The following is a 20,557-nucleotide window of genomic DNA, read 5'->3' on the forward strand; positions in this document are numbered from 1 at the left end:
CTATAGGCACCAACGGAATGTCCAGGGCTGCAGCAAACGATGGCATATCAGTCGGGTTCCTAAGAACATGCATTCTTCCGGCGTGTCGGACCTGCAGGCGGAAGGGAAATCCCCAGCTGTATTTATACTCATACGAACGGAGCATGTCCAGGAGAGGTTTCAGTGCTCTCCTTCTTTGTAAAGTGAAACGGGATAAGTCCTGCAGAATCTGGACTTGGCTCCCCTCGTATGATGGTGAAACTCCACTGCGCAACTTAAACAGGATGGCCTCTTTAAGGACATAACGGTGGACCCTACAAATCACATCTCGAGGTCTGTCATTCTGTGTAGGTCTAGGGCCAAGCGCTCTATGCACTCTGTCTAGCTCCAGGGGTTGGCTTGATGGTTCACCCAGGATCTCATTAAACATCACTTGGAGGGCTCTCTGGAGATCCTTAGGTTCAACAGACTCTGGTAAACCCCGGACCCTTAAATTGTTTCTCCGGCCCCTGTTTTCAGCATCGTCCATTGCTTCCACCATATATTGTATTTGGCGGGAGTGTTGATCCAAAATGGCCCCTTGTGCCTGAGTGGTGTCTTCTATATTCTGTATTTTAGCTGCCTGTATTTGGTTCTGAGTGTCCACTCTTTCCACCTCCCCCCTCAGGGCCGACAGCTCTGTGCGGTATGCCTGTTCCAGCCTTGCTATATATGTCTCCATATCTTCTCTGGTGGGCATAGAAGAGATGTGTGCCCGGATTTCATTAAGTTCTGTCAGCACTCCTGGTTCATGTGATCTTATTGTACTTGTGGCAGGCTCTAACTCTGCTTGCATTTCCATATCATACACACTTTGACTCAGGCTGTGTCTCACTGAAGATAGGAGATTTCCACTAGCAGGGCCCTGTTCCCCATTTGCAGCATTAACAGCCTCTGCTTGAGATTTATTATTGTCCTCCTTCTGTGACAGGGGTAAGGGCACCTCTCCCCCCTCCTGAGGCCTCCCCACTGCAGGTCTGCAATCAGCATTGGTGGGGGTTGTACCCATGCTCCCTGCTCCAGGGATCTCCTGTACCTGAGACCTTGTATACTGGCTGTCTGGGGTTATCAGCTGCCTCTCCTCCGCTGCCCGGGTGGTTTCCTCTCTCTGTCTCTGCTGCTGCTGGGGCTTCCCCTGCCTCTCCATCTTGGGAGATGTCTGCAGTGCTGTCCTCTGCTTCGGCCCGGTAAGGAAGCCTCTAATTCCCTTCTCCTCTGTCCGTGACGCTCCTCTGCTGGGCCCCTGGGAGCTCTCCCTTCTCCTGCGCTGCATATCCTTTTCTTCCAGGCTCTTGGGCTGGTTTAATTGTCAGTAATGTAGTCCGGTGGCAGGAGCTTAGACAAACACGTCCTCACTCCTCCATAGCCAGGACACGCCCCCGATAGTACATAGGATTAGTGCATATATATACAAGAACTACCACTGTGCAGATCTGGACTAATAAGGGCTAATCGCAAAATTTAACAGAGTACATAATTTTGCGAAATTATCTGGGCGTATGGTCGTTTGTCCTCTTAAGTACCCTTTTGTATTGAGTATTGAGTAGAAGCACCCTTTTGAGCTAGTACCTCCATGAGTCTTCTTGGGAATGATGCAAAACGTTTTTCACACCTGAATTTAGGGATCCTCTGCCATTCTTCCTTGCAGATCCTCTCCAGTTGCGTCAGGTTGGATGGTGAACGTTGGTGGACAGTTATTTTCAGGTGTCTCCAGAGATGCTCAATTGGGTTTAGGTCAGGGCTCTGAAATTTATGCACCAAATTCCTGCAGCAAATCTGCATCTTATGGCAAAAAAAAAACAAAAACGCATCTAAATACGATGCGGTTTTAACGTGATATTGATGTGTTCTTTTGCCAGAAGATGTAGATGTGCTGCAGGAATTTGGTGTATAAATTTCAGCACCAAATCTGCATCTCTTGGCAAAAAAACGCACAAACACGGTTTTGATGCCGTTTCGGTGCGGTTTGGTGCCAGGAGATGCAAGTGTCATTGAATTGTATGAGTTCACCTGAAGTAAGGTCACTGAGTTCACCAAAGGTCAGTTTAGCTGTGTTCACAGGTGGGGTACTGTGGGAACATCCAGCTGTGACTGCAGATAAACTGAGTGTCATCACCGCACACAGCTGCGGCTCAGTTAGTCTCTGCCTGAAGCCGCAGTATACGGTCATGTTTTGTAATGTGATCACGCGCTGTGACTTCAGTATGAGAGCGATGAGGAATAGGTCACCACAGTATGAGGGATCAAACCCAAATACACACCATGAACAAATATGGAAAAAGAGCAAAAAAAAAAGATGATGTGCAAAAGAATTTGGCGATCACCAAAAATATCAGAATAAATATTTATTTTATTAGTAGATATATATAAACAGGAGAACGAGAGTACTATGTAGTGCAAATTATCATAAATATTTATTAAACAATGCAAAATACAAAAAACACACACCAAGAAAAAATGGCCATGATTAAAAATGACAATATAAACAGCATGGAAAGGGAGATCAATCCCTGAGTATGGGGACAATGATGATGTCACAATGTGTGAACACCCGTATGCAAAAGATGGATTATTAGTATAACACAATGTATCTATTATATGCAAAAACAATATTTATACAAATACCCCAGACTGGAGAGGACAGTTTACGGCCCAAACATGCAAATCCTAAAGTATCAAAAAATACACACCGTGGCAGATAAGGCTGCTTTCACACCTCCGGTTTCTGCAATGCGGCACTTTGCAGGAAAATCGCAACCGGTTTTTTTTGCTGCCGGTTGCGTTTTTTCTGCATAGACTTTAATTAGTGCCGCATTGTGCCGCAAAGCCTTGCGTTCCATCCGGTTTTTGCCGCATGCGGCAGATTTAGCCGATGCGGCGGCCGGATGGAACGTTGCCTGGCACGTTTTTTCGTGCGGCAAAAAAAAACGCATCGCACCGCATTCGGCCGATGCGGCGCATTTTTCAATGCATGCCTATGGCGGCCGGATGCGGCAAAAACCGCATCCGGCCGCCGCATGCGGTTTTTGCCACTGCGCATGCTCAGTAGCATGCCGCAAGCGGCAAAAAACGGACGGGCCGCATGGGAAAAACTTATGCAAAGGATGCGGTGTTTTCACCGCATCCGTTGCATAGCTTGCACAGCCGGATTGAGCCGCACAGCTCAAGCCGGATGTGTGAAAGCAGCCTAAGCATGAGAGTCGCACTGTCCAAAGGGTGTATGCTAAATCACATAGGGTAAAGTGCACAGTGCAAAGAAAATGTGTCCCAAATCTGGGGATCCCCCCATGAAAATGCCACCAAACCATCCAACATACGTTTCGCCAAAAATAAATACCCATGTGGTTAGGGCTTCATCAGGGAAGTGAGGCGAATATACAGTGTTAAATACACAGCATGTAATATAAAATTGCATACATAAAACCTGTTCCAGCAAGGCAGATCATTTTAGATGGACAAAATCATGACGGAAATAGAAGGAGAGGAAAACCCAATGCGTATCGCCACACTAAGGTGGCTTTCTCGGGGGTAGAGTGCCTTTGGTGGTTTTTTTGTATACCTAATAAAATAAATATTTAATCTGATATTTTTGGTGATCTCAAAATTCTTTTGTACATCAACTTTTCTATTTGCTCTTTTTCTGTGACTTCAGTATGTAGCAGAGCCGGGATGGCCCTGGCACCTTGTGTGGATTATAAGGGGGTTCTATCATGCTGGTACATAATAAGTTAAAACCACTGTTTGTGAAAAAAGATTACCGTACTTTTATAAGTACAAAAGTGCACAAATAATACAAACGTGTCAGTAAAAATAGTATCAAATGAATACAGTAATTAGCCAGATATAGAGGCAGGATGGAGGAAAAATACCCACATGAGAGGGATACTCCCCCAGCATAAGAGTGTTTCAGGGTCACAATGGAACACTATATATAGTAAAAAGGGGAACTAGTGCCACTGATTAGTAACAACCATATAGACCAGAAAACAGATAGTACATGTATACTAGGAAAAATATATATGCAGTGTATGCAGGTCAATCACAGGTCCACTTACTACAATATACCCACCAATGGTAAGCAGATACGGTGCAAGACAAGCAGTCATATAAAAAAAAACAGCAACATTGGTGGTGAGGTGGAACCTGGAGACCTACTTGCTACTAGTATACACCGAGAGAAGAGGGGGAGTCTGTTAGTCTTTTTTTCTGTGTTTCTCTCTATTCTGACTTGGGGTACATGCAAATTATTCTTGCAATGAGGTCTATTTTACTTGGTCCTTTTTTTCTTTTGTGTGGATTATGCCGGACCTGGGTGTTTAGGGTTAATAAATTAGAGAAAGAGGGTGTTTTTTTGTACTTTGTTCCAAATAAAACATCTGTACGCTATTTGTGTTCAGTTCTTTTCACTTGTATTAGTAATGGGGGTGGGGGGGGAAGAGTCCTCATATATGCCTCCCAGTACTAATCTAGGGCTTAGTAGCAGCTGTGAGCTGTCATTAACCCCTTATATATTACCCCTATTGCCACCGCACAAGGGCAATCAGGATTAGCTGGGTAAAGTGCCAGAATTGTCACATATAATGGATGCAAAAATTCTAGGCGGCTTTAGGCTGCTATTTTTAGACTGGGGGAGCCCAATAACCGCAGGACTCCTCAGCCTGGGAATACCAGCCCCCAACTGTCGGCTTTATCATGGCTGGGTATAAAAATTGGGGAGGACCCCACGCTGTTTAAATATTTTTTTTAAATAATTAAAAAAAAAAGTCGCATAGGGTCCCTCTTATTTTGATTCAAAGCCAAGATAAGCACATAGCTGGGGACTGTAGCCTGTAGCTGAATGCTTTATATGCGCTGGGTATCATAATATTAGAGGGACTCTACTTCAATTTTATTTCTGTTTTATACCACTACAGGTACGCCGATGGCGTGTGTGATTCCAACCAATCACAGATGCTGTCAAACAGGGAGGGGGTGACTACAACCAATCACAGACGCCGGGACTGAAGGTGGGCGGGGGAAGCAGTGACTATGTATGAGAGTTAAAGAGCAGACCCAGAAATCGTGTTACAGCCGTGGGGAAGGTCAGTAACAGGAGCGTAACTACCGCGGTCGCAGAGGTCGCGACTGCGACCGGGCCAGGCAGCTTAGGGGCCCGCTCTGCAGACCAGGAAGCAGCTCCTTTCTGTGAGAGGAGCTGCGCTGATCTGGCGCAGCTCACGCGGCCGCTGCATGACCCGATGCCGCCGCCACTGACACCGGGCCCCCCTGCCTGTTGTCAGAAGCATCGGGCCCCCCCTCCCCCGTCATCACGCACAGCAACACTAAAGAAACGTGGAGCTGCCCGTGCAGCTCCACACTCCTTCATTCTCCCTCTGTGCGTCCGCTGTGCTCAGACTCAGAGCACAGAGCGCAGGGCGGGAAGATGCCGACCGCAGCTGCAGGGGAACGGAGGAGAGATGACGGAGCAGCGGGGGAACGAGGACATGTGAGGACAGCAGCGGGGGAACGAGGAGAGAGGTAAAAACTTGTTTGTTTTTTTGTTGTTTTTGTTTAAAATCAGTGCATACCCGGGGGCTGGGGAAAGAAAGCATGGGGGGCTGCCAGCATTATACATGGAGCATGGGGGTGCAGCCAGCAGTATACATGGAGCATGGGGGGGCTGCCAGCAGTATACATGGAGCATGGGGGGCTGCCAGCAGTATACATGGAGCATGGGGGGGCTGCCAGCAGTATACATGGAGCATGAGGGGGCTGCCAGCAGTATACATGGAGCATGGGGGCTGCCAGCAGTATACATGGAGCATGGGGGGCTGCCAGCAGTATACATGGAGCATGGGGGGGCTGTCAGCAGTATACATGGAGCATGGGGGGCTGCCAGCAGTATACATGGAGCATGGGGGGCTGCCAGCAGTATACATGGAGCATGGGGGGCTGCCAGCAGTATACATGGAGCATGGGGGGCTGCCAGCAGTATACATGGAGCATGGGGGGCTGGCAGCAGTATACATGGAGCATGGGGGGGCTGGCAGCAGTATACATGGAGCATGGGGGGGGCTGGCAGCAGTATACATGGAGCATGGGGGGGGCTGGCAGCAGTATACATGGAGCATGGGGGGGGGGGGGCTGCCAGCATTATACATGGAGCATGGGGGGCTGCCAGTAGTATACATGGAGCATGGGGGGCTGCCAGCAGTATACATGGAGCATGGGGGGCTGCTAGCAGTATACATGGAGCATGGGGGGGCTGCCAGCAGTATACATGGAGCATGGGGGGGGCTGCCAGCAGTATACATGGAGCATGGGGGGGCTGCCAGCAGTATACATGGAGCATGGGGGGGCTGCCAGCAGTATACATGGAGCATGGGGGGCTGCCAGCAGTATACATGGAGCATGGGGGGCTGCCAGCAGTATACATGGAGCATGGGGGGGCTGCCAGCAGTATACATGGAGCATGGGGGGCTGCCAGCAGTATACATGGAGCATGGGGGGCTGCCAGCAGTATACATGGAGCATGGGGGGGCTGCCAGCAGTATACATGGAGCATGGGGGGGCTGCCAGCAGTATACATGGAGCATGGGGGGCTTCCAGCAGTATACATGGAGCATGGGGGGGCTGCCAGCAGTATACATGGAGCATGGGGGGCTGCCAGCAGTATACATGGAGCATGGGGGGGCTTGCATTATACATGGAGCATGGGCGGCTGGCTGCATTATACATAAAGGCATGGGGGGCTGCCAGCATTATACATGGAGCATGGGGGGGCTTGCATTATACATGGAGCGTGGGGGGAGCTTGCATTATACATGGAGCGTGGGGGGGTTTGCATTATATATGGAGCGTGGAGGGGGCTTGCATTAAACATGGAGCGTGGGGGGCTTGCATTATACATGAAGCATGGGGGTTGCCATCGTTATACATGGAACATGGGGGGCTGCCATCATTATACATGGAGCATGGGGGGGCTGCCATCATTATACATGAAGCATGGGGGGGCTGCCAGCAGTATACATGGAGCATGGGGGGCTGCTAGCAGTATACATGGAGCATGGGGGGGCTGCCAGCAGTATACATGGAGCATGGGGGGGCTGCCAGCAGTATACATGGAGCATGGGGGGGCTGCCAGCAGTATACATGGAGCATGGGGGGGCTGCCAGCAGTATACATGGAGCATGGGGGGCTGCCAGCAGTATACATGGAGCATGGGGGGGCTGCCAGCAGTATACATGGAGCATGGGGGGGCTGCCAGCAGTATACATGGAGCATGGGGGGCTGCCAGCAGTATACATGGAGCATGGGGGGCTGCCAGCAGTATACATGGAGCATGGGGGGGCTGCCAGCAGTATACATGGAGCATGGGGGGGCTGCCAGCAGTATACATGGAGCATGGGGGGCTTCCAGCAGTATACATGGAGCATGGGGGGGCTGCCAGCAGTATACATGGAGCATGGGGGGCTGCCAGCAGTATACATGGAGCATGGGGGGCTTGCATTATACATGGAGTATGGGCGGCTGGCTGCATTATACATAAAGGCATGGGGGGCTGCCAGCATTATACATGGAGCATGGGGGGGCTTGCATTATACATGGAGCGTGGGGGGAGCTTGCATTATACATGGAGCGTGGGGGGGTTTGCATTATATATGGAGCGTGGAGGGGGCTTGCATTAAACATGGAGCGTGGGGGGCTTGCATTATACATGAAGCATGGGGGTTGCCATCGTTATACATGGAGCATGGGGGGCTGCCATCATTATACATGGAGCATGGGGGGGCTGCCATCATTATACATGAAGCATGGGGGGGCTGCCAGCAGTATACATGGAGCATGGGGGGGGCTGCCAGCAGTATACAGGGAGCATGGGTGGGGGGCTGCCAGCAGTATACATGGAGCATGGGGGGCTGCCAGCAGTATACATGGAGCATGGGGGGCTGCCAGCAGTATACATGGAGCATGGGGGGACTGTCAGCAGTATACATGGAGCATGGGGGGGCTGCCAGCAGTATACATGGAGCATGGGGGCTGCCAGCAGTATACATGGAGCATGGGGGGCTGCCAGCAGTATACATGGAGCATGGGGGGCTGCCAGCAGTATACATGGAGCATGGGGGGGGGGGGCTGGCAGCAGTATACATGGAGCATTTGGGGGAGGGGGGGGGGCTGGCAGCATTATACATGGAGCATGGGGGAGCTGCCAGCTTTATACATGGAGCATGGGGGGGAGCTGCCAGCATTATACATGGAACATGGGGGGCTGCAAGCATTATACTTGGAGCATGGGGAGGCTTGCATTATACATGGAGCATGGATGGCTGGCTGCATTATACATAGAGCATAAGCGACTGGCTGCATTATACATGGAGCATGTGAAGCTGGCTGCATTATACATGGAGCATATGAATAAACAAACAATACCAATATACACGAAGAGTCTCGTCCCATAGTTAGCATATGGAAAAAGCCATATACAGAAATATGCGTAGAACCATGAAGAAAAAAATCTGTACAGAGACTTTATAGTTGAAAAATAGAGTCAAATTTTATTAAGTACAAAAGACAACAATTGATATAATAAAAACTTTTTTGTAGAGACAGGTGATGATAACCACCAAATGATACCCATATACCAACCTGGCACAAATTGCATGTAAAGAGCAGTCAGAAAGCCAAAAAAACCCCAAACAGATGATCAAACAAAGGGGAGATCAATTGGCATAAGGTTATAAAAACCCTATATTTAGAGGTAGGTAATACAATATGCTCAAGGGGTACAACTATAACCACTAGCATCATGCCTTAAACCTCCACTATACTGACCACCTAAAATGTAACCACCACTAAGTACAAATAACTATCCATGTGGCATGTAGTCAGTCTAAGAGAATCCCAAGCTGGAACACTAGGGCTGTAAGTTACAGTGGTGAAAGTGCCATACAAGAGCAGAGTTGTACATACCAAACACATAGACAGCCATATGATCAATGGATGTAGATGCAAAAAAGCTACTGGCTGCTGAAGGTACCCTGTGCCAACATTGCTAAACAATCCAGCAAACAAATGCAATTATATATATCACTAGTGGCACAGGGCAACAAAGCACAAAGCAATATCGTACCTGAGGTATGGTATAGGGGTAAGGAACCCCGACCTATAGGTTTCGTAATTCTTCTTCCGGGGGTGGTCTCAGGATAAAAAAAGAGCGTCCTTATAAATAAAACCTGTCCAATCCCAAACCAGGTCAATCCTGGCCAATCAGAACGTCCAAAAATGCACTAACCAGCCCGAATATACTATAACGGCAAATGCCATTGGTGAGTGGCCCACACAACCCGGTCAGACTCCGCCCCCATGTATGACGCGAAAACCGGAAATGTACAAGTATGGGCATCGCGTCATCAATCCGGGGGTGTGTCAAAACCGTCACATGTGGGGTGTGCACACATTGCTCAATAGTATTGGTGGGTAGCGCATGGGTAACAGTTCAACCAAAACACCCCCATCTGACGTGGCACCATCATCGGCAATACGTCAGCAGACAAGAGGCGTGCTCGCTACGTCACATAGGGGGTGTGTACGGGCCATGCGATCTAATTTGCGAAGAGACCCGTGACGACTTAGACCCCGCCCCCCAGGATGACGCGAAACCGGAAGTGTCCAACTAAGGGAACCGCGTCATCAGCTGGGAGGTGCGCTCACCACGTCACACAAGGACGCGTGTGCACAGCACTTAATCAACTTATAGAGACCTTTAGACTGGGCGCCATGGCAACCCAGTACATAGTCCGGCAAAGAGTCCACTCCACGGCTGCATCTCGTGCAAGTACATAAAGGGGTGTTATTAAAAATAGCAAAATCGTACATACAGTGAGAGGTAAACAAGTGATGGTATACAGCAATACGCCATATTATACGAACATAACCCACTATGGTGCAATTATAACATCAGATCAATCTTAAAAGTGCTAACAATGGCACTAAAACATAGCGCATCATTGCATACATTCAATATACATAAGATATATGGGGACTATCATTCTGTCCCGGTTAACCATTCATGGCGCGCGGGCGGACGCATCGGGAGCACTACGTCGCCATGAGCGCGTCCAGCACCGACCATGGTGATCAGATCACCACGGAAGGAGCCCAGAGGACACGCACACAGCGACCCAGCGCAGCCAAGGCGAACGCACGCGCGCACTGGCACCAGGAGAGAAATGACCACCCAGAAAATATTCCCATCTAAATGGGGGGGCCATACACCCAGCATGACTACCGACCTACAACATATATAGATATGGATATACAAAAACATAAGCTATTCATATAACGGATCGCAGCACATGTCAGGTGGTGTAGTCTCATTCCCCTTTGACTGTTGTCCGATATATTGCCATTTTCTCCAAAATGCTTATATGGGCGCAAAGAGAGATCAGGAAGGACGAGGAAACATGGATGGAACTAAAAATAAAAATAAAACATATATAAATTAAAAAAGGACCAAATGGATTGAGAACAAGAGGATTGCATACAGGATAAGAAAATTCCTACATCAGCATAGAAGAGGGTTCTTCACGGTAAGAGCAGTGAGGCTCTGGAACTCTCTTCCTGAGGAAGTGGTGATGGCCAACTCACTGAATGAATTTAAGAGAGGAATGGATGCATTTCTTGTTAGCAAAAGTATAGAAGGTTATAAATAGCATAATCTTACAGGTAGATAGAAGAGCGACCTAGATTATTAGAGGAATGGGTGGGCTGCAATACCAAGACAGGTTATTAAACTTGGGGTTAGTTAGTTAGGAAAAACAAAGGCTTAGGGGGATCTAATCACAATGTATAAATATATGAGGGGACAGTACAGAGACCTTTCCAAAGATCTCTTTACACCTAGGCCTGCGACTGGAACACGGGGGCATCCGCTACGTCTTGAGGAAAGAATGTTTATTCATAATCACAGATGAGGATTTTTTACTGTACGAGCAGTGAGACTATGGAGCTCTCTGCCGCATGATGTTGTAATGAGGGATTCACTAGTAAAATTTAAGCAGAGCCTGAACGCATTTCTTGAAAAATATAATATTACCAGTTATGTATTTTAGATTTTATGACAGAGTGTTGATCCAGGGAACTAGTCTGATTGCCATATGTGGAGTCAGGAAGGAATTTTTTTCCCCATTGGAGCTTATTTGACACATTGGGGTTTTTTTTGCCTTCCTCTGGATCAACATGTTAGGCTACGGGTTGAACTAGATAGACTTAGGCGGGGTTTGCACACTAAGACATCGCAGGCCGATGCTGCGATGCCGAGTGCGATAGTGCCCGCCCCTGTCGCAGCAGCGATATGTGGTGATAGCTGGCGTAGCGAAAGTTATCGCTACGCCAGCTTCACACACACACACTCACCTGCCGTGCGACGTCCCTGTGGCCGGCGACCCGCCTCCTTGTTAAGGGGGCGGGTCGTGCGGCGTCACTGCGACGTCACACGGCAGGCGGCCAATCAGAGCGGAGGGGCGGAGATGAGCAGGATGTAAACATCCTGCCCACCTCCTTCCTTCCGCATATCCTACGGAAGCCGCAGTGAGGCCGGTAGGAGACGTTCCTCGCTCCTGCGACTTCACACACAGCGATGTGTGCTGCCGCAGGAGCGAGGAACAACATCGGACCGTCGCGTCAGCGTAATCATGGATTACGCCGACGCTGCACCGATGATACGATTACGACGCTTTTGCGCTCGTTAATCGTATCATCCAGCCTTTACACACTGCGATGTCGCATGCGATGCCGGAAGTGCGTCATTTTCAATTTGACCCCACCGACATCGCACCTGCGATGTCGCAGTGTGCAAAGTGCCCCTTAGAGTCTCCCTTCAACCTTAAAGACTATGAAACTATGAAACTATGAAACTATGACTGCAAACTCAAGGGTTACACATTATATAGACCACAAAGCAGAATGCGGCATTGTCCGGAAAATCTATAGGAAGGATACGAAACTTAGACACTCATTCAGCCCAAAAGGCTGTAGGGTCTTCAAGGTCCATATCCATTCCGTCTCACGCTGTGTGAGAAGACGGGTAACATTCCCGCCTCGAATCCCAGATATAATTTGATCAATGCCCCGTACTTTCAATGCAGTATGGTCACAATGGTGGTGTTTCCTAAAATGCCTAGGTATGGTCTTAAGGCTATCAATGTCAATCTCGTCCCTGGCGGCCTGAATATCACGGACATGTTCCCTCACGCGGACCTTCAAGGCCCGCGTAGTCAGGCCGACATAGACGAGAGGACACGGACAAACAGCATAGTACACCACAGCCTTGGAAAGGCAATTAATCTTCTTTTTAATGGGAAAAACTTTCCCATCAGAAGAAGTGAACTCTGTCGCTGTTTCAATGTTAGGGCATGCAACGCATGCCCCACACGGTGAGCAGCCAACTCTTAACCTAGATGTAATAGAAGAGGAAGGTGCGAAGGAAAGAACATTCTTATCCTTCTTGTTGTAATGACTAGATGTCAGTATGTCTTTCAAATTTCTGGCCTTATGGGCTGCAACCGATGGTCTGTCAGGCAAATACCTCCGAAGAATGGGATCAACAGTCAGTATAGACCAATACCGAGACATGACTTGTAGCATCAATTCCCAATGTGAATGGTACCTGGTGACCATTCTCACCATATTCGTATTTTTAGTCCCATGGTCACCAAATAATAGATCTACGCGTGGGGAATTCCTAGCTCTATTGTATGCCCTCTTGATAGACCTATTGCTGTACCCACGGTCACGGAATCTCTGTTTGAGATCCAAAGCCTTGGATTCAAAAGAAGAGTCCGAGGAACAGATCCGCCGTAGGCGGAGGAATCGTCCTACTGGGACTGCTCGTACATGTGCGGGGTGGGCAGAGGTGGCATGTAAAACCGAGTTTACAGAGGTGTCCTTTCGATATAGATCTGTCTGTAAGAAACCTAGTGAATCTCTTATGACCAAGACATCTAGGAACTCGAGGGACGTGTCACTGAACTTATGAGTCAGCCGTATGTTCATTTCGTTGTTATTCAAATTACGCATAAATAAATTAAGTTCCGGGATCGTCCCCTGCCAGATAAAAAAGATGTCGTCGATGTACCGCGTCCACAAGGGGATGCGGTCCACCGACGACAGCCAATCTGACAGGAGAAGTTCCCTCTCCCACAGCCCCAGAAACAAATTAGTATATGAGGGCGCAAAGGCCGCCCCCATTGCTGTTCCCTGGAGCTGCAGGTAGAGGGACCCCCCAAAAAAGAAAAAAATATGAGTCAAGGCAAAACTCAATAAGTTCATGACAAAGTCCCTCTCGGTCCCAGACATGTTGGTCATAGAGAGAAAATACGACACCGCCCGTAGTCCGTCGCGATGTCGAATGCTCGTATAGAGCGATTCGACATCGCAAGAGACCAACAGGGAGCCTTCCCCTACTTGTATCGAATCAATTTTCTGCAAAAAATTGCTTGTGTCCCTTGTGAAAGAGGGAAGAGACTCAACCAATGGTTTCAACAAAGAATCGATATAGATACAGACACGCTCAAGAAAATTGCCCACACCCGACACAATAGGTCTACCCGGTGGCACATTCACATCTTTGTGTACCTTAGGTAGCAGGTACAGTGTCGGTATCGTCGGCTCACCCACACGCAGCGCATCAGACAATCCCCTCTCTATAGTGCCACACTCCACAGCATCAGCCAGAAGACAATGTAGTTCTTTGGTAAATTTGCTCAGGGGATTAAAAGTGAGGCGTTGATAGCATTCGCCAACCCTGAGCTGTCTGTACGCCTCTCTTTCATAGAGTGTACACGGCCACACCACAATATTCCCGCCCTTGTCGGCCGGTTTTATCACAATGTCCTCCAAGCTCCTGATCCTGTTAATGCAGCTCCTCTCTTCCCTCGTAAGATTATCATTACGGATATTTTTAGGGAATTTAGAAAATTCGTTTTGACACACCCCCGGATTGATGACGCGATGCCCATACTTGTACATTTCCGGTTTTCGCGTCATACATGGGGGCGGAGTCTGACCGGGTTGTGTGGGCCACTCACCAATGGCATTTGCCGTTATAGTATATTCGGGCTGGTTAGTGCATTTTTGGACGTTCTGATTGGCCAGGATTGACCTGGTTTGGGATTGGACAGGTTTTATTTATAAGGACGCTCTTTTTTATCCTGAGACCACCCCCGGAAGAAGAATTACGAAACCTATAGGTCGGGGTTCCTTACCCCTATACCATACCTCAGGTACGATATTGCTTTGTGCTTTGTTGCCCTGTGCCACTAGTGATATATATAATTGCATTTGTTTGCTGGATTGTTTAGCAATGTTGGCACAGGGTACCTTCAGCAGCCAGTAGCTTTTTTGCATCTACATCCATTGATCATATGGCTGTCTATGTGTTTGGTATGTACAACTCTGCTCTTGTATGGCACTTTCACCACTGTAACTTACAGCCCTAGTGTTCCAGCTTGGGATTCTCTTAGACTGACTACATGCCACATGGATAGTTATTTGTACTTAGTGGTGGTTACATTTTAGGTGGTCAGTATAGTGGAGGTTTAAGGCATGATGCTAGTGGTTATAGTTGTACCCCTTGAGCATATTGTATTACCTACCTCTAAATATAGGGTTTTTATAACCTTATGCCAATTGATCTCCCCTTTGTTTGATCATCTGTTTGGGTTTTTTTTTGGCTTTCTGACTGCTCTTTACATGCAATGTGTGCCAGGTTGGTATATGGGTATCATTTGGTGGTTATCATCACCTGTCTCTACAAAAAAGTTTTTATTATATCAATTGTTGTCTTTTGTACTTAATAAAATTTGACTCTATTTTTCAACTATAAAGTCTCTGTACAGATTTTTTTCTTCATGGTTCTATGGAGCATGTGAAGCTGGCTGCATTATACATGGAACATGGGGGGCTGGCTGCGCTATACATGAAGTCATGGGGGGCTAGCTGCATTATACATGGAGCATGGGGTGAATTATAATATATGGAGGACTATGGGGCGCATTATAATATATGTAGTACTATGGGGTGCAGTATAATATATGGAGGACTATGGGGTGAATTATAATGCATGGAGAACTATGGGAAATGCATTATTATACATGCAGGACTACGGAGCTGCATTCTAATATATGAAGGGTTATGTGGGACCCTTTATACTATATGAAAGGCTATGTGGGGGCCATTATAGTATTTGGAAAAACTATATGAAAGGGGAGTTAAAGATACAAGCAGGGGATGGGAACGTTTTATGCTGAGGGAAAAGGGCGCTTTCCCTCAGCACCCGGCTTTTCCATTCTCTGCTATACATCTCTCAGCACCCAGATTTCTCATGCTCTGATATGGGAAAGCTGGGTGCTGAGGGAAAGATGTATAGCAGAGCATGGGGAAGTTGAGTGCCGAGGACAAGATGGATATCAGAACATAGGGAAGCTGGGTGCTGAGGGAAAGAGCCAAGTATCAGCGTCATTATCTCATACCCCAAGTGTCGGTGTACATAGAGGGGGGGACCCAGGTCCGAACTTTGCACCGGGGCCCATCAAACTCTAGTTACGCCACTGGTCGGTAAGTATAACAGTCCGACTTTATTCCTTACTTTTATTTCATTTTCCTTTTTAATCATCCTAGGGGCCAAACCCAAAGAGTTACACAGAGTTCCCTGAGAAGTCCGTGCTCGGACACTAGGTATTCGGTACGGACCCCAAGGTTTACAGTTCAGGTTCGCCTATCTCTAGAGGAAGGCGTCCGACCTGCCGAGGTATAACAGTGCCCATCGGACATAACAGTGCTCATTCTGCTGACCCCGCACATCTGGACGCTGTCAGGGGCCGAAGAGGTAGGAGGGCACATCTCTACCTACCAAGCAGGTGACATTGAGCATTCTGATGAGCTATGGGACTGCTGAGGGGCCTCTGCTGTGTCCGCCAGTGAATGTATAGAATAGAGTAGTATTTCTAGTGTGCAGCATGAGATGAGCAGACCCCTGTGCGGTCAGGACAGAGCTCTGTTCCACATCTTCTGAAGGAGCAGCTGTTCTATTTCCGCTTTGTACCTTTGCTCCTCTCGGACCCGCGGCCGTACATCACTAGAACGCGTCGCATCTCCCGGACACAGCGCAATAACGAGTGTCCCTGAGCAGCGATTGGCCACAGCGCAGCATGGCCTCGCCCCGTCCGCCCATGGAGCCACACCCATGATAGGCGGGAACTACCGGCCACCTCCCTGCTTCCCCCTCCACTGCCGGTACGTGTTAGTTAGTTCCCGGCTGCTCCAGAGGTGGCAGCTTGGCAGACGCGCTCCGGAAAGTTTCTCGCTCGCTGTTGGGAGTGTGCAGTGCCCGTCCTCCTCACGCCTGGCTCTCGGGTAGGTGATCACTGCATACTTGTGCTGAGTGGCTTCTGGTGTCACACGTGCCCGCTGCTTCATGTGGAAGTGGCCACTCCTAGACCGGCTGTGTGCGTGTCCTGCGCCGGGGATACGAGCTGCTCGTCCCAGGGCAGGCAGTCCTAGACCCATTTCCGGGTACGGAGCTGCTCTGTCCCGGGCTCGTCCGCCCTTGTCTCATCCTCCTGAGGTCACGTCTGCAGCACCAAATACAAACTCCCGGGTGACGCACGGGCGCAGCTACTTCCCTTTGTGTGGAGCTTTGAAGCTGGGACCCGGTGAGTTCTGAGACTTCCATGGTGAGGAGCGGTGCCGCGCTGCCCCTCTGGGCTGGCTGGTGAGGAGCTCTCTACACCGCTGGCATAATGGCTCTTCTCACCACCTACGGTATCTTGAGGTAGCTGTGGTTTTCTGCTTGTTCTCTGACTTCCTGAGTAAGTTTGAGTGAAGTTGCCACACCCAAAAGTGCAGCTGCCTGGAGTTGCATATGCTGGGTTCTGCAGGTTGTATCCCCCTCCCTCTAATCTAAAGGTAGTTATAGAAGAACCGCTGCTCTGGTTCGGATACCTAGTCATCTCCTTTAATGACGAGCTCGTTTATTCTAGTATCTTCTCCCCTTTGGTATCTGTCCACATCAGCTCCATAGAACAAGCAGCAGCGCACTCTAGCTCTAGGCTGCTCTACTTCCTGTAACCGAAAACCAATGTAGGGTGGAAAGCCAGCTTCAGACAAACAAGCCCAGGCCTAACTTGCATCTGTAGTCTGCTCGTATGACGCTGGCCTAAAGGGGGTGTTTGGACATAAGTATCTGAATTGGCTACAGGACTGCATCAGTACCAGATGGCTGGCAGCCTGGACCCTGGTGGCCCCACCTATCGGCAGTCTTGTGCAGCACCTGGATGTAACTCTTGAATGGAGCTGCTGAGCGCAGGACTGTCCCGAGTTTAGTGCACAGCTCCTGGCTTGTCTTTGTGTAGAGCTGTATTGCAGTACAGCAGTGGTGGCTCTGTATGGTGCTTACAACTACTGATTTGTATGGTTTTGGTCCCCCACAACTTGTTGTTTTGCGCTATCCTGTGAATGAGTCTTCAGAGATCTATGCTTGCACAAACCTTTTTAAAGGGAACCTGTCACCACTGAGCACCACCAGTGAGCTCTTGTATACACCATTTGAGAATAGTGTGTGTGTGTGTGTGTGTGTGTGTATGTATATATGAGCCCAGGCCGCTCTGTATAACATGAAAAACACCTTTATTATACTCACCTAGGGGGCGGTCCTGTCCAATAGGTGTCGCTGGTCTTTCTGGCACCTCCTCAATCTTGTGCAGTTGCAGTCTCCTGCCCAGCCCTGTGTAGAGGACACCTGCATCATCCACACAGACCTCCACTGCACTCTTGTGCATGTACACTTTGATTCCCCCTACTGGGGGCAGATCACAGTATTGTAGCGCACATGTGCGGTCCTTCACCTTTCCTCGTGCCTGCACATTACAGTACTTTACTCTTCCCTCAGTGGGGAAGATCGGTGTGTGCAGGAGTGCAATGGAGGCCTCTTCTGTGGATGATGTAGATACTGGTTTTCCATGCCAGTTAAGGTACCGTCACACTAAACAACTTATCAACGATTCCAACAACGATATAACCTGATAGGGATCGCTGGTAAGTTGCTAGGAGGTTGCTGGTGAGAGGTCACTCAGTCAGACGCTCCAGCGATCCCACCAGCAACCTGACCTGGCAGGGATCGCTGGAGCATCGCTACACGGGTTGCTGGTGAGCTGTCACACAGGCAGATCTCACCAGTGACCAGCCCCCAGCCAGCAGCGACGCACTGAAGCGATGCTGCGCTTGGTAACTAAGGTAAATATCAGGTAACCAACCCGATATTTACCTTGGTTACCAGCGCACGCAGCTACACGAGCAGGGAGCAGCACACACTGCTTAGCGCTGGCTCCCTGCTCTCCTAGCTACAGTACACATCGGGTTAATTACCCGAGGTGTGCTGTAGCTACTCGTGCAGGGAGCTGCGCACACTGCTTAGCGCTGGTTTCCTGCTCTCCTAGCTACAGTACACATCGGGTTAATTACCCGAGGTGTGCTGTAGCTACACGTGCAGGAAGCTGCGCACACTGCTTAGCGCTGGCTCCCTGCTCTCCTAGCTACAGTACACATCGGGTTAATTACCCGATGTGTGGGGTAGCTACACATGCAGGGAGCTGCGCACACTGCTTAGCGCTGGTTCCCTGCTCTCCTAGCTACAGTACACATCGGGTTAATTACCCGAGGTGTGCTGTAGCTACACGTGCAGGAAGCTGCGCACACTGCTTAGCGCTGGCTCCCTGCTCTCCTAGCTACAGTACACATCGGGTTAATTACCCGATGTGTGGGGTAGCTACACGTGCAGGGAGCAGCGCACACTGCTTAGCGCTGGCTCCCTGCTCTCCTAGTTACAGCACACATGGGGTTAATTACCCGATGTGTACTCTGCTACACGTGCAAGGAGCAGGAGCCGGCACTGACAGTGAGAGCGGCGTAGGACAGGGCTTCTTGGTTATCCTATGTTTACCGTGGTTACCAGCCTCCGCAGAAGCCGGCTCCTGCTGCCTGCACATTTAAGTCCCCTTTACACACTGAGACTTTCTAGCGATCATGCTGCACAGCGGGAAACAAAGGACCAAAGAATGGTCCTGAACGATTTGTAGCGATCAGCAACTTCACAGCAGGGGCCAGGTCGCTCATGTGATTCACACACTGCAATGTCTCTGGGGAGGTCGCTATTACGTCACAAAACCGATGACGTTACAGCGATGTCGTTTGCGATGTTGCAGTGTGTAAAGCCACCTTTATGTGCTAATTACTTTTATTTATTTTTTTGACCAGTTGGAGGCCAAACAGATTAAGGCTACTTTCACACATCCGGTTTGAGCCCTGCGGCTCAATCCGGCTGTGAAAACTATGCAACGGATGCGGTGAAAACACCGCATCCTTTGCATCAGTTTTTACATGCGGCCGGTCCGGTTTTTTCCGGTTGCGGCATGCTACTGAGCATGCGCAGTGGAAAATACCGCATGCGGCGACCGGATGCGGTTTTTTCCGCATCGCGCCGCATCCGGCCTCCATAGGGATGCATTGAAAATGCGCCGCAGCGGCCGGATGCGGCGCGATGCGGTGTTTTTTGCCGGAGCAAAAAACGTTGCAGGGTACGTTCGATCCGGCCGCCGCATCGGCTAAATCTGCCGCATGCGGCAAAAACCGGACCGAACGCAAGCCCCTACGGCACAATGCGGCACTAATGTAAGTCAATGCAAAAAAAAACGCAATCGGCATTACAAAAGCCGGTTGCGGTTTTTCTGCAGAACGCCGTATTGTGCCGCAGAGCAAAAATCCGGATGTGTGAAAGTACCCTAAGCCCAGAAACCTGCCAATGGTGCATGGGCTTTGTCCACTGATTAAGGAATGATCTGCTCGGCCACACCCCTGCACACTAAGTAATGCTCAATTAAAATCTGCTGGCTCTAGCTAGTACTGGTGTGTAAAAAGAAAATACTGAATCACAAAGGAGATTGCCAAATAATTTTGTAACTTTTCTGTTTTGTACCATAGTGTTTGTGACAATTGCTAGTTGAAAGTGGAACAGCATAGTGGTGAGATTGGGTTCAGATGTCCAAATGAAGAAGACATAAGGGCTGGTCACTGGGCATATTGCAGATGTGACTTTCTCCAGGGCTGTTCATACAGGGATTGGGAGTGCTGCAGCACTGCATATAATGGGGTAGATTAGTGAATGCTGCTATGGTATGAACACTCCTGTAATCTTGGATCAATGTGCTCTGTTCAGCACAGGAAAGCACTCTGTTGTAAATGTCTGAACACTGCCTGAAATATATTGTACAGAAATGCCATAATGTTAAAAAGGCTGCCCAGGCTGTTAATATTGATGACACTGATCAGCTGTTCCTGGTGCCACCATCGGCCTACCATTGGATTGCGGAGCTTCACCGCTCTGACTAGTGCCTGCTGCGGGGCACCACACCGCACCCTATGGATCCTCTAGGTCAGACCTAAGCAAGGGGCGGCCTGCAGGCCGGATGCGGCCCGCCTGTCTGACCGGCCCGCCCGTCTTATA

General features: G+C 49.3%; 1 protein-coding gene across 1 annotated transcript in view; it reads left to right on the plus strand.

The window, feature by feature from the left end:
• The first annotated feature begins 16,284 nt into the window (after nt 1-16,284).
• MYH9 (myosin heavy chain 9) overlaps nt 16,285-20,557 on the plus strand; it is a 329,257-nt gene continuing 324,984 nt past the window's right edge. Inside the window, exon 1 of the mRNA XM_075321969.1 lies at nt 16,285-16,413. The gene's annotated coding sequence lies outside the window, so the exon portion shown is untranslated. The remainder of the gene's footprint in view (nt 16,414-20,557) is intronic.

This window comes from Anomaloglossus baeobatrachus, chromosome 8, assembly GCF_048569485.1.
Source record: "Anomaloglossus baeobatrachus isolate aAnoBae1 chromosome 8, aAnoBae1.hap1, whole genome shotgun sequence".
In the NCBI taxonomy this organism is placed as follows: domain Eukaryota; kingdom Metazoa; phylum Chordata; class Amphibia; order Anura; family Aromobatidae; genus Anomaloglossus; species Anomaloglossus baeobatrachus.